Raw genomic sequence first — 17,722 nt, 5'->3', positions numbered from 1 at the left:
CCCCCCCCCCCATCTCTCCATCAGGCTTTCTCTCACTGAAATACCCTACCGAACATAAAGATGACCCATGCCAAGATGTAAAGAGAGCAGCTGGTTTCCCCTCCACCCAGCACCAACAACCCCTTGGACAGTCTTTGCCCTTCGGTAGGAGGCCCTGGCTCTGTAAGAGACAGACAGGGAGAAGATTTTCCAGGCACTGCTAAGTCACTGATTTCTGGACAGTAAGAAGACATGCATTTGTTAATTTGGAAAGAATAAGCAACTAGTCCACTGTGCATTCTTGAAGGATGGAGCAGATGTTTCTGATGAACAAGGTCTGATTAGAGGCACTTTCCTGGGCTTTGTTATCAGCGAATCTGTGGCCTTGTCAGCTGAGGCCTGTCAATATCAGCTGGCCATGAAATTGCACACACACCCCCCACCACCAGACGCCCCACCACCACCAGACGCCCCCCCCCCAACCTCTCTGTTTTCATGGCTCAGGATTAAAGTAGAGCTCTTTGTTCCAAGCTCTTTTCCTAAACCCAGAGCCCTCAGCCCTCCCTGGTCCTCAGTGCTGCTGGCCCCCCTCCCCCTGCTTCCTTCCCCCAGTGCTATTCTGCTTACTGCCCCCACAGCTGGTAGCACTGCCTTCCCTGCCGATCCCACAATTGCTCTGCTGCAATTCCCACTGATGATCTCGCTACTGGCCCCACCACTGGCCTCACTACTGTTCCCCATTCTGACCCCACTGTTGCCCTCCCTCTCTCCCCTTCACTGTTACTGTCATTGCTATTCCAACAATCACACATCCCCTGGGGTGAAGTGGAGAATTGATCCTCCTCCTTGAGTCAGGCCTGGGGTTGGTGTGCATCAGCCCGCCGGTTGAGCATCTCATTCTGCTTAACTTCATTTGCTTGTGAGCCTGGCAGGGCCTAAAACCTCTTGGCCCTTGGTTACAGCAGGGTACTCCCCAGCTATGGAAGTTCACCAAGGTGAGGGATCATGCCTGAATCTCCCTGCCTCTGAACCCCAAACCCAGCACTAGCCCAGGGCTAAAACACATAGGTTTCCAGAAGGGCTTGCTGGTTGATTAGGTCAAAGGCGTGATTCCACTCAGTGATAGCCCAGAAGTATGCTTTGACCTGTGAGGATGTGGGACAGACCCCAGCTCTCACCAAGCACATGGCCTTTTCAGGCCCAGCATTATCGAGGCAAAGTGGTACAGTGGAAAGCGACCTCTTTTCATATCCTGCCTCTCACCCTTACTAGCTGTAAAACCACACGTGTGACCTCTTTTTGAGCCTCCAATGACCTCATCAGTAAAACGGAAAGAACGATGTTCACGCTACCTCGCTCTGGGGGTTGTTTGAGAAAAGAACTTTATGAGTCTTAAAATACTATGCAAATATTATGATGATGATGATGGCCAGGGCACAGTGTTCCATTCTCCCTGCAAAGCTGAGAATCAAATAAGGCCCCACCAAGAAGTAGTAGGGTGCAGTGGAAATACTGCCGGTTTGGGAGCCCCGCCTCTGACACTCATTAGCTCTGTGCCCCTGGGCCATTGAACCCCTCTGAGGCTCAGTTTCTGGGATTAAGCCCTAAGGTTCCTACCAGCTCAGAACTATGTTCCTGAGTCACTTAAACTCTTTGACCCTCAGATTCCTCATTTATAAAATGAGGGGAACAGATAGGCTCTGAGGTCCCTTCTAGATTTGGACCTATGATCCCAAGGTGGCCTCAGTTTCCTCATCTGTTAAATGAGGAGGTTGGACCACACAAGCTCTGAAAAGCCTCCTAGATCCATGATGGAAGACAGTACCATGATGCCACTATAGACCCTTTCAAGGTGGCATAGTGACATTGTCCCTGGACGTACAGCTCTTTCTTGTAGGATGGGGGCTACTAAATGTTTAGTAATGATGGGAGGGAGGCTGGCTGGCTCTAAGGATGGGCAGATCCCACTGCCAAGTGTTACTGGGCTCCTCCATCTCCTCATCACAATCACACACACTTGCCAGTGCCAAGGAATTCAAGCTAAGGCAGCCAATTTCTCTTGAAAGGAAGTGGTCTTCTCCAGGAAACACTGAGAGCAGGCTTTAGAGGGGAAGGCTTTTCTTCTTTGATCTGGAGGCAGAGGGAGGTTGGAAAAGAAACATCCCCAAAGCAGCATTTCCCAGGCACTCTAGACAGGACCTTTCTTCCCACTGCCAGAGTAGCCCAGAGGGGGCAGCCGCTTCCTCCAGCCAATGGATGGTCATCTCTTAAATCACTGTGGGGGGGGGGGGTCTTAGCAGGACAGATCCAGGCAGGGGTATGCCAGAGCTGCCTCAAACCCAGAGCCAATTGTTAAATTTTCCATGTGAACATTTATGGCAAACGTTGCAAATCAGGGCTTGATTTATTATTTTGTTTGTTGTCTAGACTTAAGAAAGGGATGGAGAAACGTAAATAATGCCTATTCAACTTAAATTTTCAGAGAACCAATTGTTAAACATTCGCCAGCAAACCCTTGGGTTTAGATATCACCAAAAGAGATTGTTTTCCTGTGTGAACCCTGACTCTCCCAAGAGGTTGCTTGTTTACAATAATAATAATAAATCACATTTCTATAGCACTTTACAAAGTGAGATAGGCAGTGACGGTTCTGTTATGCCTATTTTACAAATGAGAGAACTGAGGCTCAGACAAGGGATGCGATTTGCCCAAGGCCGCACAGCTCAGAAATCATCAGAGCCCCCATTTCAATCCAGTCTCCTATGACCACGATTTCTTTCCAGGGTACCCTGGGTTCGTACTCAGAGAACCCAAACTGCAAAAGCATCATTTGAAATCCTAGAGTCCTCTGGAGGGTTGGAAAGAGAGATTGAGTAGCTGAGCCCAGAGTCTCTGCTCATCCCTGGTACTCCCAGAGGGAAGCTGCTCATGTGTGTTTATCTAGCTAACAAACATTTATAAAACACTTACTATGTCAAAATATTAATCTCCTGTTTATCTATTGTTTTACATTTTCAAAGCACTTATGCGTACCTTGTCTGGGTCCTCACAACAATGTGGGAGGTCAAGCGTTACTATCCCAATTTACAGATGAGCAAACTGAGGCTTTGGAAAAGTTGTGCATGGTCACACAGCTGGTCCTCCTTGTGTGAAAGGAGCAGCTCAGACTGAGGCCCTTTGACTCCTTCAGGCTGCCCTCAACCTGGCTCACAGGACTGAGGCTGGCATTTGCTGCCTCTCCAACCCCCACCCCGGGCAGGCCCGAAGTTGGCAGCTTCTATCAGGAGCAGGTGGGGTCTGGGCACTTTTCCTCCAAAGCAGTATCCTGGTTAATGGCCTATTTCCTGGGGCCCCTCCAGGTGGCAGCAGCTGGTGGGTGTTTGTCTCCAAGCTCAGCTGGCTCTGGGCTTCTGTTTGTCCTTGGAAGTTGTCCTGGGCTTCCCAGCCTCACAAGACCTAAATCTTCTGGTTCAATAGAAACCCATTGGTAGAGAGCATACACTGACTCCTCTCTCCCCAGAGAGGCTATTGGCCAGGACCAGGTCTTCTGTCCTGTGCTCCTGGTACAGGGAAAAGAACTCTAGGTAAGGGGGTTGGAAGACCAAGGTTCAGATCCCACCCCTGCCGCCATTTTTTATCTTTTTGGCCAAATCATTTTGCCTCTCTTGGTCTCTGCTTCCTCCCTTGCAAAATTAGGGGGTTTAGAGATGCTTGCAGTACCAGATCGGGGTTCAGAGGTCATCAGTTACAAAACCTTTATTTTTACAGAAGAGAAAAGGAAAGCCTAGAGATCATTGGAAAAGTGACTTGCCCAAGCATCCCCTATACCTAAAAAGATGCAGAAGAGCCTGGGTGTGCTGACTCCAGATCCAGCATGCAGCAAAATGAGTCTGCTGGTCTAGACTTCTACATTAGCCCCTTTCTCCCTGATGCCTTTCATTACTATGGACAAATAACTCGCCTTATCTGGGCCTCGGTTTCCTTTTGGTAAAGTGAGCCGGTGGAGCCCTCCGTGGGTCCCTCCTCTGCTTTCTGGTGTTTACACAGAGGCTAAGCTAAGTTTGAGCCGTCTGCAGCGGAGGAAAAGGAAGAGAACAAGGCAGCCCTGTGTGAACACACAGCCTTTTTCTCAACAAGAAAATGAAACAACTTGGATTCAAGTGGGGTTGCTTGTCAGAGCGTGACATTGTTACCTCGAGGGAAGCCAGTGGATTTCTGCTCAGTGCGGGGAAGGTCGTCTTAGACGGGCTGGTGAGAGACCAGCGTCTGTGGAAGTGATCTAAGTCTTTCCCCATTCCACTTCATCTTCCACAAAGGTGATTTTCTTAAAGCACAGACCCGGCTGTGGCTCTCCCCTCCTCCATAAACGTCAGTGGCTGTAGCTCCCTATTCCCCTTATCTGCTTGGCATCTAACGCCCTTCACAACCAGGCTCCGGCGTACCTTTATCCTCAGTTATTCCCACTTCATTCACTCTGTAGTTCAAACTGATTCTTGTTCTTCCTCCGTGTCTTATATTTGGACCTCGTCCCCCCTTTCTGGGAATGCATCGTATCCTCGCCTCTACACTTAGAGCCCACAGCTTCCTTCAAAGTTCAACCCTGACACCTGCCTTTGCTAGTGCCTTCTCCTCTCCTGCCCATTACTTTGTATTTTGCCTAGAATTACATACACTTTTATGTATGCTTATTGTCTCCCCCTATAGAATGTATGGTTCTTGGTGTTAGGAACTTTCCCATATTGGATCATGGTAGTTCCAACATTTCAGTCATGTCCGACTGTCCGTGACCTCATTTGGTGGTTTTCTTGGCAAAGATACTGGAGTAGTTTACCATTTCCTTTTACGCTCATTTTACAGATGAGGAAACTGAGGCAAAAACGGTTAAGTGACTTGCCCAGGCTCACATAGCTAATAAGGGTCTGTGGCCATATTTGAACTCAGGAAGCTGCATATTCCTGATTCCAAGCCCAGTGCTTTGTGCACTATGGCATCACCTGGGTGCATTGTATTTCACAGAACACTGGATCTGGATTCAAGAAGACCAAAGTTCAAATCTTGCCTCAGATGCCTACTAGCTAAGGGCAGGTCACTTAACCTTGCTCAGCCTCAGTTATCTCAGCTATCAAATCTGGATGATAATAATAGAACCTACCTCACAGTGTTGTTTTGAGGACCAAATGAGATGACAGATGTAAAGCAAACTCCAAACTTTAAATTTCTATATAAATGCTAGCTATTGATGGATCATGGACAGCCAAGCCTGATCAATGAGCTCACAGGCTTAGAGAGGGAAGGGACAGTGTACACAATCTAGAATAATTCCCTTACTCTCCAGATGGGGAGGTTGAGGCCCCCCCCCAAGGGAAAGTGACTTTCTCAAGGTCACACAGTTGGTAAGCACCCAAACTAAAACTGAAACTCAAGGTCTTTGACTCAGATCCCACACACTGGAAAAGATTCATTGTCGCATTTATTATACACAGTCTTGTGCTATTCTCCAGTTGTCTCTTGTGAATATAGCTTTTTTTCCTCAATAACCCTATCTATTTCCTCAAGGAAAGGATTGGAATCTCCTCCTTCTCTTCTCTTCTTTAATCAATCCATAAGTATTTACAAGAGCCTACTATGTGCCCATAATCAGTGTAAAGGGGAAAACTAGAGAACGAAGAAAAGATGGGACCTCTACTCTCATAGAACAACATGTCACAGTGGTACCCAGGAAGACCAGGTTGCCATGACCTAGAGTAGTTGAGGATCATGGGAGCTGGCCAGGTCATTAGTGGTCATCTAGTCTAATTCGCTCATTTTTACAGATAAGGAAACTGAGACCCAGAGCAATACTTGTGCCCAAGGTCTCACACGTAATGAATATCAGAGTCAGAATCTGAATCCAAGCCCTCTGACTTAAAAACCCATACTCTTTCCATTGAAGGATTATGGAGGAATAGTAGTAATAATAATAATGATTGACATTAAACTTTAAGGTTTGCAAAATCATTTATATTCATCATCTCATGAGCCTCACAACCACCCTGTGAGGTAGCTATCATGAGCAGTATTATCCTTCTTTTATGGAGAAGGAAACTAAGTCTCAGAGAGGTTGAAAGATAGTATTTCCTTAGCCCTACAAGGTTTGCAAAACGCTTTCCATATGTTATTACATTTGGTCCTCACAACAATTCTATGAGGTAGGTTCTATTATTCTTCCCATTTCTTAGAAGAAGAAACTGAGGTTTGAGACAGATTAAGTGACTGCTTGGGGTCACACAGATAGTATGTGTCAAAGGCAGAATTTGAACCCAGGTTCTACTGGCTCCAAGTCCAGCATTCTAAACACCAAATCACATTGGAGTGGAAAGAATGTTGAATTTGCAATCATAGTGGACCCGTGTTCATATCCAGGTATGCTACTTATTAGCCATGTGGCCTTGAGTAAGACACTTTCTCTCTGGCCTTTAGTTTTGTTCTCTGCAAAATGAAGGAAGCTAGGTGGTGCAGTAGATAGAGTACTAGTCTTGGAGTCAGAAAGACCTGAGTTACAATCCAGCCTCTTACTAGCTGTGTGACCCTGGGCAAGTCACTTAACTCTGTTTGCCTCAGGTTCCTCATCTGTAAAATAGGCTGGAAAAGGAAATGGCAAACCACTCCAGTATCTTTGCCAAGAAAACCCCTAAATGGGGTCATGAAGAGTTGGACATGACTGAAAAAAGACTGGAGAAAAATGAAGGGATAGAGCTAGATACTCTAAGATTTCTTCTAGCTCTAAAGCTATGATCCTTTAAATGAACACGGTATGGAGAGCACATAGTGCTTAGCATAAGGCTGAGCTCATTGACTTTCATGGAATTGGCTTTGTGGTTTTCTTTGGTGGTATTTTCCAGAATCTACTTTGTAGAGAGATAGAGGAGAGAAATAGAAGATAGGCAGACCGTGCAAAAACCTCTTGTTACCCCTCTGACTTCTTAGACTAAAAAAGCCTTCTCTGGACACCATTCCCCATATACGTTGTCTCATGAGTGTAAGAAATAGCAAGGAGTCTGGTGTAATGTAGAGTGCATGGAAAAAAGCAATGTTAAAGAAGGCTGGAAGGAGCCAGGGTGCTCAGAGCTTTAAATGAGAAAGAGAGGACTTCATATTTGTCCCCAGACATCATAGGAACCCCTGGGAGTCATTGTTCCCCTACTGGAGTGAGATAACATGATCACATCTGCATTTTAGGAAAATCACTTTACATTAGAACATAAGCTCCTCGAGGGCGGGGACCGTTTCAATTTTGATTTGTAGCCCCAGAGCGGAGCACTGCTTGGTACACAGCATATAAGCCCTTAAAAAATGCTTCTCCATTCATTCGCTCATATTATACACTATAATACTTCATGATAGAAAAGATGAAGACCTGTAGTTCAGAGGTGGCCTTCCGAGGGGTTCAAGAGACAAAACTGAGGGAGCAGCAACACCGTAGCCTAGGAGTCAGGAGACTCTAGCTGTGTGACATTGGGCAAGTCACTCCTTTCCATGCCTCAGTTTCCTCTTCAATCCAGAGTTCTTCAAATGGTACCCAGAGGTCATATCTATATTTTATTTTTATATTATATTATATATCAACATATAATATTATATAAAATATATTTATTTATAGATATATAATAGTTATTTATCAATATATTTAAATATATTTATTTCTAAATATATATTTATATATTTATTTCTAAATATGTAATATTTATATATAAGTATATCTATAAATATGTAATATTTATATATAAGTATATCTATAAATATGTAATATTTATATATAAATAAATATGTGCATAAATATATAATATTTATAAATATATAATATTTATATATAAATAGATTTCTGGAGGTGCATTAACTTAGCTGAGGAGGGGAGATTACAACTTTATCTCAATATAATTGGTTTCTTTTGTAATCCCATACATTCAAAAACACTATTCTGAGAAAGGGTCCATAGGTATTGCCAGATTGCCAAAGGGCTCCAGGTCCCCCCAAAATGGGAAAAAACCAGACTAGATGGTCTCTAAGGTCCATTCCTGTTCCCACATCCAATGATTCAATTAAAAAATGTTAATTTTTTTTTTAGCATGAAAGACAGCATGACACAGTGTCTAGAGAGCCAGCCTCAAAGCCAAGAAGACTTGAGTTCTGGGTTCAAGTTATACCTTTGACACATACTGGCTGTGTGGCATCGAGCAAGTCGCTTAACCCCTCAGTATACCAGTCAACTCTCCATGATTCTGTATAGGTTGCAGAGAAGGTGATGACCTGCATAGGCAGAGTGAGTTTCCTTACCTGGGAGTTCCCTATACCAGTGAAATCTCCAGTCTAATCCCTATGCCCATCCTTTTTATGAGCTCCCTACATGCATGGCATATATAATCCTGATCTTTTTTCCAAATAATTTTCATGACAAACTGAGAACAGGAGGTGGGTCGGGAGGTACCAGGAGAGCAGAAGACCAATGCCAGTTTTACAGATAAATAGGATTTGGGCCACTGACTGATTTTTGTCAACTCTATGGGGCTGTTTATAGCAGTAGCTTTGTGCCCCATCACAGGAAATGACAGTCCCGGCCCTGCCACATCTTACTACTGGTAATATTATTTCTTCGGCAGCGCTGGGAGAGCACGAGGTCGGCCCGCTCGCCGACCACTCAATGGGCTCGTTGTCTGAGCCCACATCGCTGCCTCTGGGTGACAGGAGGCTTTCCACGTGATATTCTGCAGAAACAGCTTCTCTCATCCCCTCCTTGGCATTTTGAGAGGACTCTGGCCAAAGGAAACCCTTGAGGGACCAGAGAGAGAAAACATTATGGAACAGAATGTCATTCCAGGAGTCTGTCCGTTGAGTGGCTGTCTCCCAGGCTCCATTCCCTGCTCTTGTCACTACTGCCCAGGAAAAGCCACCGGAGATAGAGTGTCATCTGTATGTCGGCACCTTGTGTAAGATGATAGAACCCACAAAAGTCATTCTTCTCAGTAGGAAAGAGAAGTGGGAGCAGGGAGAAGGAAGAGGAGGAAAGGAGAAGGGATAGCAGCAAAACTCATATTTTACATATTCCTAGAAACGTCGAAGTTTTACAGCACTTTCACAAACGCAAACTCACTTGATCCTCATAACAATTCAGCTATAGAGTAGTTTTTGTGAGTGCCATTTTACAGATGAGAAAATTGAGAGCTCGCGTCCCCCTCCCAAGTTCACACAGCTGGCAAGTTTCAGGGCTGCTAGGTTGTGGGACTTCAGAGTTGGGTAAGACCTCAGAAATCATATAGTCCAAGTGAATGGACCTGCCCAAGGCCATACAGTAAGTAAATAAAAGAGCGTGAATGTGCACCTTGGTCTTCCAAGCCCAAATTCAAGGCCCTCTTTCTATTGCATTGCCATACATTACCTGATCATGGCCACTTTTCTATGGGCAGCAGGAACAGGGGCCCAACACCCAAAATGCTTAAGGCAGTCTCTTATTAAAGACCATGCTGTCAGTGGCTGACGTGTTGAACTGAGTCCATCCTAAGCACAGTTAGCCGGATCGGGGATGCTATTCAAACATGTCAAGATGAATGAATTTTATATTAACGGAGCCCTGGCAAGAATTGTAAGCTTCATGAAAATGTGTCAGCTGATCAAGAAAATGGAAATGGTTTTACACATGGAATTTGGACATCATCAAACAACTCAGCCCTCCCAAATGCACCAGTGTCATCCTTTGAATTCCTACTCCCTTGCCCAAGAGGTTGTGCATAGAGTGCTGAGCTTGGAATCTGGAAAAACAGGATCAAATCCAGCCTCAGACACTTAACAGCTGTGTGACCCTGGGCAAGTCACTTAACCCCCCCCCCAGAGCCTCAATTTCCCTTTCTATAAAATAAAAGCACCTACTTGAAGATCAAATGAGAAAATTATGTAAAGAGCATTGCAAACCCCAAAGTCCTATGTAAATGTCAGCTATAATTATTATTCATCTAATTTTTCCTAGCAGAGCAAGGCTTTGAAGGTCTGTACCACTCCAATGATCACAAACAGCTTCAGGAACAACCTTTTTTTTTTTTCATGAAGTCAGCAAAAACTTTCAGTGAATAAGCAGGTCTCAAAGCATTCTAGGTCTTATTTGAACTAGTGTCGTAGCAGATGGACTTTATAGTCTTTGTGACACAGATGCAATTGAAATACATGAGCCAAATGGCCTATAAGGCATCGCTTTAAAATTAATTTTATGCGAATATCAGTTTTCTGCGTTCCTAGCATTAAGAAGGGAACATGTGAGGAAAAACCAAAAGGATTTGAATTCACCAAGTTGTGTCCAGGGTTTCATAAGTGGCTAAAGCAAATCTGAGGCTTGTCTCTGGGTTTTTAAGCTGAGATATAGAGGAAGGAGCCCTGATAGAATAGAATCAGAGGCCCCGGCTTTGTCTTGGCTCTTCTGCTGACTAGCTATGGGCAAATCAATTAATGATAAGACTATTTAGGGGCAGCTGGGTGGTGCTGTGGATAGAGCACCGGCCCTGGAGTCAGGAGGACCTGTGTTCAAATCTGACCTCAGATACTTGACACTTACCAGCTGTGTGACTCTGGGCAAGTCACTTAACCCCATTGCCTAGCCAAAAAAAAAAAAGACTTTACAGTAAGCAGCAGCTTGATAATAACTCATCACAGGAAAGGACAGTCCTGAAACTGATATAGCTTATTACTGGTGGATATTATTTCTTCAGCAGCACTGAGAGAGCAAACCAGTTCACTTCCCTTGAGCTCAGTTTTCTTATCTGTAAAACAGGTCTAGCAATACTTCATATTAATATTATATCAATATAGCTATTCATATGTTGTACCATTGACTGATACTACAGATCTGTAATCATCATAAATCTAGAGCTCCAAGGGAGTATGGGCCATCTAGGTCACTGTCCTTCATTTTACATATAAGGAGCTGCAGCCCAGAGAGGTCCACAGTTTGCCCAAGGTCACACAGGTAGTGTCAGGAGCCGGATTTGAACTGAGGGCATCTGACTCCAGGGCCATTGCTGACACTGAGCCACATCACCTCAGAAGGCAGACGTAAGGATCAAATGAAATAATTTCATATGAAGTGCTTTGTGAACCATGGAGCACCACTTGTAAATTCAAGCTAAGAAGAATTTAAGTTGGCATTAATAATAAATTATTATTTTGGGGGACAGTTGACATTCCCACTCTTCTGGCCTTGAGGTCCCCTGAGAGCTGACCTCTGTGCTCAAAGGCCTTGTTTACATGCTATATGCTCGCACCTGGGGATGAAATGACCGTGTCAGTCCAGATCCCCCCAGCTCCACGTTTTCCAACACATCTGTGTCCCCATTGCATTTGGACACGCGTTAGGCTCGGTGAAAAATCTAATATCACCAGAGTGAATATCTATCTCGGCCTGTCATGTTCAATGGACTATGGTGGATATCCTACACCGTAGTGATGAGTTTTTGCTGCTTTCCCCCAGAGCCCCGCCAGTCTCAGGAAGGTGAGCTGTGTGTTTATGGATAGGAAGATGAGAAAATTGCTGAGCAGATGGTGTATTGGTGCTGCCAGTAGGAGATGGCTCCAGGCAGGGGACCATCCGTACTTTTGCCGTGGATTAAATAGAGGAGACCTTGCCACGCACAAGCTTGGCTGTTTCAACGTCAGCTTGAAGACAGGCCATTCTTTCCAGCATCCAGGCCACAAGGATCACTTCCGCAAGAAGGTCTGCTCTCTCTCTGCCTGCATTGATCTTAAAGGGAGAAGTTATTTACGGACCAAACATGGTCAGTGGAACTCTCCTAGGTTAAAAAGAAAATGCCATTCTTCCTTGTTGGGATGTTCAAGGCCTCACGGCACACCCAAGGCCTTCCCAGCATTACTCAGACTGGGGTAACCAGCAGTTACTTCACAAACAGGTCATTTTCCTGTCCTGGAAAGGCAGCCAGACCACAAGGCTGGGGTCTGGGACCAGCTGTTAGACTGATGTCAGGCCCAAAACAGTACCCAAGACAGCAGCCCATCCTCCTACCTCTGCAGGAAGCTTCAGCCGGCTGCCTTCACCTCTGCTAACATCATTGCAGCCCACCTCTCCAGAGACCCCCATCTTTCTCCCTCTAAAGTCATGGGCTGCTCTCTCCTCATGGCCTGTTCCATCCTGAAGTCAAAGATACTGCCTCCTGACGTGCTGCTGTCACGGGTGGTGAAGACTGCCCTGAGCGGAGTCAAACAGTAAATGGCTGGAGGCAGGAAGAGATGATTGCATGTAGAGGAGTTCACCTTGGCAAAAAGAAGGACCCTATCTTCATGAGAAACACAGGTGAAGGAGGAAATAGTGAAGGAAGGCACCTGGATGAGAGGAGATCAGGAGGAAGGGAGAAAAAGGGAGCTCACTACCAGTTATTTTTCAGTGAAATACGAGGCAAGTTTTTAGCCGAGATAGTGAAAGGAGAGGAGGCTGTGGGAGGTTTGAGGAGGGATGAGGAGGTCTGGAAAAACCACTGCATTGAGTGAGATAGTGAATTGATTAGGGAAATGTAAGAGGACTGCCTTGCTGCAGTGAGGGTCCAGTTGAAGTTACGCAATATAAATCTGTAGCGGACTCATTAACGTGATTTCATGCTTGCTCCAGCTTCCTTCCACAGCAGAAAGCAACAGATCGTGAAAGTATTTTGGCGGGGCCTTGGAAAGGCAAGATCTTTACCTGGATAAAGAGGCAAAGGACTCCAAAGAGGACAACATAGTTAAATGTAGTTAAACTGGTTCACCAAAGGGTCAAAATGGAGAAAGGAAGAGAGTGTAGCCAGTGTAGACGCTGTGCTAAGGCTCCAGGGAGACAAAAATCAACATTCTCTGCTGTCACGGAGTTTACGTGGGGGTGAGGGGAGGAATGGTAGAGACATGAGATATGCAAAATAAATACAAATTAATTTGGGGGTGGGTGGGTAGCATGCCTACAAATAATGGGAGAGGTAAAGATCAGGGAAGAAGGTACAAAGAGTTACCCGAGCAGTAAATGATTTTGTTATTGTTTAGTCGTTTCATGGCCCCGTTTTGGGGTTTTCTTGGCAAAGATACTGGAGTGGCTTTGCCATTTCCTTCTCCAGCTCATTTTACAGATGAGGAAACTAAGGCAGACAGGGTTAAGTGATTTGCCTGAGGTCACACTGCTAGTTAGGGTCTGAGGCAGTATTTGAGCTCATGAAGATGAGTCTTCCTGATTCTAAGCCCAGAGCTCTATCTATTGTGCCACCTAGCTGCCCCAAGTAAAATGACTGCTAGAGTGTTTTAGCCAAAATCAAACAGCTAACCTGAGGCCAGAAGAGTGAGCAGGGTTGGGATTGGGGCAGGTCATGGTTTAAGTTTCCTCCTCTTTGACTATCTTTGGATCCCTGTCTCTGGTTAGAAGTCTGGTCCTCTCTCTTCAAAGGATTTATATGTCTTCCCAATAAGCATTCATCTTGAGTGTCATTCGACAGTAGACTAGCCTAGATCACATCCCTCCCATTCCCTGGGACCCAGGATATAGCTGACTGCCCTAGAGGGTCAGGTAGCACATGGACTATCCCACCTCTAAGTCTGTAACAGTGGACAGTGTAGGGCAGGGCCTTGGGAGGGAGTCCGTGTAGGAAAGCCTCCTGCCCTTGGACAGAGCAAAATAGCCTCTACCCACCTTTTCCCTACCCCACCCCCAGGGGGATAAAGAAACCACGTCATAGGAGGAAACGTGAAAGGTGCCAAAAAAAACCTTACAAACCTCCCAATGGGGAGACACCACTTCTGTGTCACACAAAAGGAATTCATTTATAAAAACAACTAGCAGTGTTAAAAGCCCCTTACATCAACATATTGTTTTCCAACTTCCTTCATCTACTGATTAAGCCTCACAATTAGACTATGGGGTATTATCACCTTTTACAGACAAGGTTACTGAGGCCCCAAGACTTGCCCAGGTACCAAGAAATAAGGGCCATTTGTCCTAATGCTGCTAACTAGTTGCAAAATGTGGATGCAGAGAGCACTTGACTTGGTCAAAAGACCCAAGTTTGAACCTCGGCTCCATCACTTATTTAACTGGATGACCATGGACAGGTGAGTCTCTTTCCCTCCTTAAGCCTCAATCGCCTCATTCATAAAATGAGGGGTATGGACTAGAATACAGTAAAATGTCATTTACAAATGTAAAAACCATTTTTAGCTCAGTGGCCAAACAAAGATGGAGGATGGGAATGAGGATAGTTTGACAACCTCTGGACTAGATAATCAGCCTCTATTTAAGGTGCCTTCCACTTCTCAGTCTCCGATCCCATATTCCTTCTAACTTGAGAGACTTTGGATTCTAGGGTCTATGATTCAGTTGTTTGGACCTGAGTGGATTTGATTGGAAGAGGCTTCTGGGAAGATATGAATTAGGCCTGGGATTAGGAGACAGGGAGGTAACAAAGACAAGTGACTGGAATGGGGAAAGCACCTTTTGGGAAAGACAAATTACCTCTGCAGGAGAGGACCCCTGCAGACCTGTCAAGGGCTTAACTATGCAAGCTTGTCACTCCCTTCTTACCAGCTCTCCTTTCCCTTGCCCCTACCCCTCTTGATAACTTCCCCGGGGTAGCAGGGGAGGGTGGGGGGTGAATAGAGGGGGAACCATCCTTCCAAATGTGTCTTCTTCAACCCAGTTTCTCTTGGGTGGCCTTGACCCCACTGCTGGGGAAGGGGTACTTGAGATTCTCCTATTGCCACCGATGCTGCCCAGGGCTGAGATAAGTACCTGGTATTTTAATGACTTTTGACTGCTGCTGGCAGGGATTGCTCCCCAGGTGATAGAATGCTCTGTCACTCCAAGGGTTATCAGCAAAGCCTGGCTGCTCATTGCTGTCTTCTCTGTCACTCCCCCTGCCCCCAATGTCTTCACCAAAGGCTGGGGAGGGGGGAAGAAGGGAGGCCAGCCTCATGCTCTACTCATGACTGAGAATGGAGGAAGGAAAAGAGGCCTCCTCTCACCAGCGTGCTGGATTCTTGATTCTCACAACTGCCCCCAGTGGGATCTACCACTGAGACTGAGGCTTCAGGTGAAAGAAGGCTGTGTGGGATGGCCCACTGAATCAGCAGAGCCCCAAGCTGGGCCCATGGCATTGCCAGAGGAGGGCATATACATGAAGACTCGCATTTCTTTTCTCTTCGTCCAAACCCAGGAGTCTTCTTAGACTATCCCAAAGCAGAGCAACTGCAGGCCTCTCTTTCTCTCTCTCTGTCTCTGTCTCTGTCTCTCTCCCTCTGTCTCTCTCTGTCTCTCTCTCTCTCTGTCTCTCTCTCTCTCTCTCTCTCTCTCTCAAGGAGAGGAGTTGTTTATCCACAGGGTGATAAATGTTCTTCCTCTGGACCAAGGAAGGCTGTGTCAGCTCTAGACACATCACTGAGAAAACCAGGAGAGAGACTCGGGGACCTTGGGGGATGTTCAAAGCCTGATCTGGCAAAAATGGCAAGAATGGGAGAGCTGGGGGAGGGGGTGGGGAGAAAGAGGCAGAGAAACAATTCAGCAACTGAGTTCAGTTTGAGAAACATTGGTTAATAGTGCGAAGCACCATGATAGGTGCTGAGTATTCAAGGATGAGATTACTGACAAGATGGTACTGGGGCAAGAACACTGAATCTGGGCTTGGTTTGGAATCCTGGTTTTGTTAGCTCCTACCTCTGTGATCTCTAATAAGTTGCTTCTCCTCCTGCATTGTAAAACTATTTAAGTGCTTTCACACTTATTTCACATTGAATAAAGAATTCCACATGGCGCCACCCTTGAAGGTTTTATCCTTCTTCAGGGCTTGCCAACTCCCAGAGATATCAGTGACTTGGTCATACCACAGGGCTTGGAGTTGGACCCTATGATGTTTGGGTTTCCCTCTCTCCAGGCAAAACTATACCCAAATGGAGCAGACAGTCTTCTGTTTTGCCCTTCCCCCCATTAATTTGCCCTCATAGACAGAATCTTTAGTTATAGCTCTGCTGAATTCAAACCCTAACTGTACAGCTTAAAACCAATCAATTAATTAATCAATAAGGCATTTATTAGGCACACCACATATGTGCTAGCTATTATAATAGGTGCTAGAGATAGGAAAACAAGACAAAAATGAATCATTTCTTGCTCTTAAACAATTTACCTGCTATTGGGAAGACAACCAACATGTATGTGTATAGTATACACAGAATAAGCGTAACATAAATATAAGGTGGTTGTATATAAAGTAGTTGGGGCAGTTAGGGGGTGCCCTAGTGATAGAGTGCCAGATCTGGAGTCAGGAAGACATCTTCCTGAGTTCAAATCTGGCCTCAAACCTCCTAGCTAGGTAACCCTGGTCAAATCCCTTAATCTGTTTGCCTCAGTTTCCTCATCTGTAAAATGAGCTAGAGAAGGAAATGACAAACCATGCCAGTGCCTTTGCCAAGAAGACCCCAAATGGGGTCATGAAGAGTTGAACATGATGGAAAATGACTGAACTGAATATAAAATAGGGAAGGAGGTGACCAACATTTGGGAGAGGGGGACCAGGAAAGATTTCATGTAGAAGGCCACGCTTGAGCTGAGTCTTGAAGGAAGTAGGACTTCTGTGTGGTAGGGATGAGGAGATAGTGCATTCCAGGAAGGAGAAGGGGCCAATGCAATGGTATCTAGATGGGGTGGAGAGACAGCATGTACACTTATAAAAGCATATACAGACTAAATATATACAGAATAAAGATAAACACAATGGAGGGAAATAAAGAGCCAGGAGGGAGGGTCACATATGTGACCTTGGGCAGATCACTTCCCTTCAGAAGACCTCAGCCTCTTCATCTGAAAAATGAGGGGAGTGGATTAGAGAATCACCAAGACCCCTTTCAACCCAAAATCCTATTCTCTGAGGTCAACTGTGCAGTCTCTCCTAAAACCTGCCTAAAGAGAGAGAAAAGGTACATGGTCACTGGAATATGAAGGGAAAATCCTCTAACCCCAAGCCATTCATGTCTTTACATTCCTGAAAACCTGTGTGCAATGTTACACTTCAGGGTTTCTGAAGATCCATGGCTCCCACTCCCCAAGGCAGATTCCAGCACTGCCACACCTTAGTGGCAACTTCCATGACTTGCTGGGGCCAGAAAAGGTCTACACCTGGTGGCTGTGCTCCTGGAGGCAGGCCCCAAAGTGACCCCATTGGATAACCCACATGCGTGTGTTGAGCATGTTTGATGTCTGATCATTTGTCTCATCCCCAGCCCTTGGTGACATAGAGTAACTCTTTTTTTCACTTCTGCTATTATCCCAGGAGCTCCCTGGAAACCAGAAGCAGCCTCTCCACTGATCGCTACAGGTACCGTTCCCCTCTATTCCCAGTCCACCCACCTCCCACCACCTCGACCCAGTACATATGGGCTAGAGGCAAAAGATCCCACCAAACAGCATGGTTTGAGTCAAAATTGGGAACTGGGAAAATAGAGGATGAGAGGAAAGACATGGATTTATGGTGATCTCAGGGCGGCCTCCCTGGCCCCAGCATAAGTGTTGTCCCTTCCTAAGACTGATGGGACCTCCAAAGATAAGACAGTTGGATTATACTGCTGGAAGCTCTGTTAATCTTAGACATTTATATACTTTATGCCTCTATTTCCCATCCTACCCCATGCCCCAAGGCTTTATGGAGAGGGACATAAAGAAAGAAAAGAAACACTATCCCCTCAGAGACCCGGTCATCTTGGGAAAAAA

Source organism: Vombatus ursinus, unplaced genomic scaffold (genome assembly GCF_900497805.2).
Source record: "Vombatus ursinus unplaced genomic scaffold, bare-nosed wombat genome assembly UNPS02014820.1, whole genome shotgun sequence".
NCBI classification, from domain to species: Eukaryota; Metazoa; Chordata; class Mammalia; order Diprotodontia; family Vombatidae; genus Vombatus; species Vombatus ursinus.
This window is presented reverse-complemented; position numbering follows the sequence as displayed.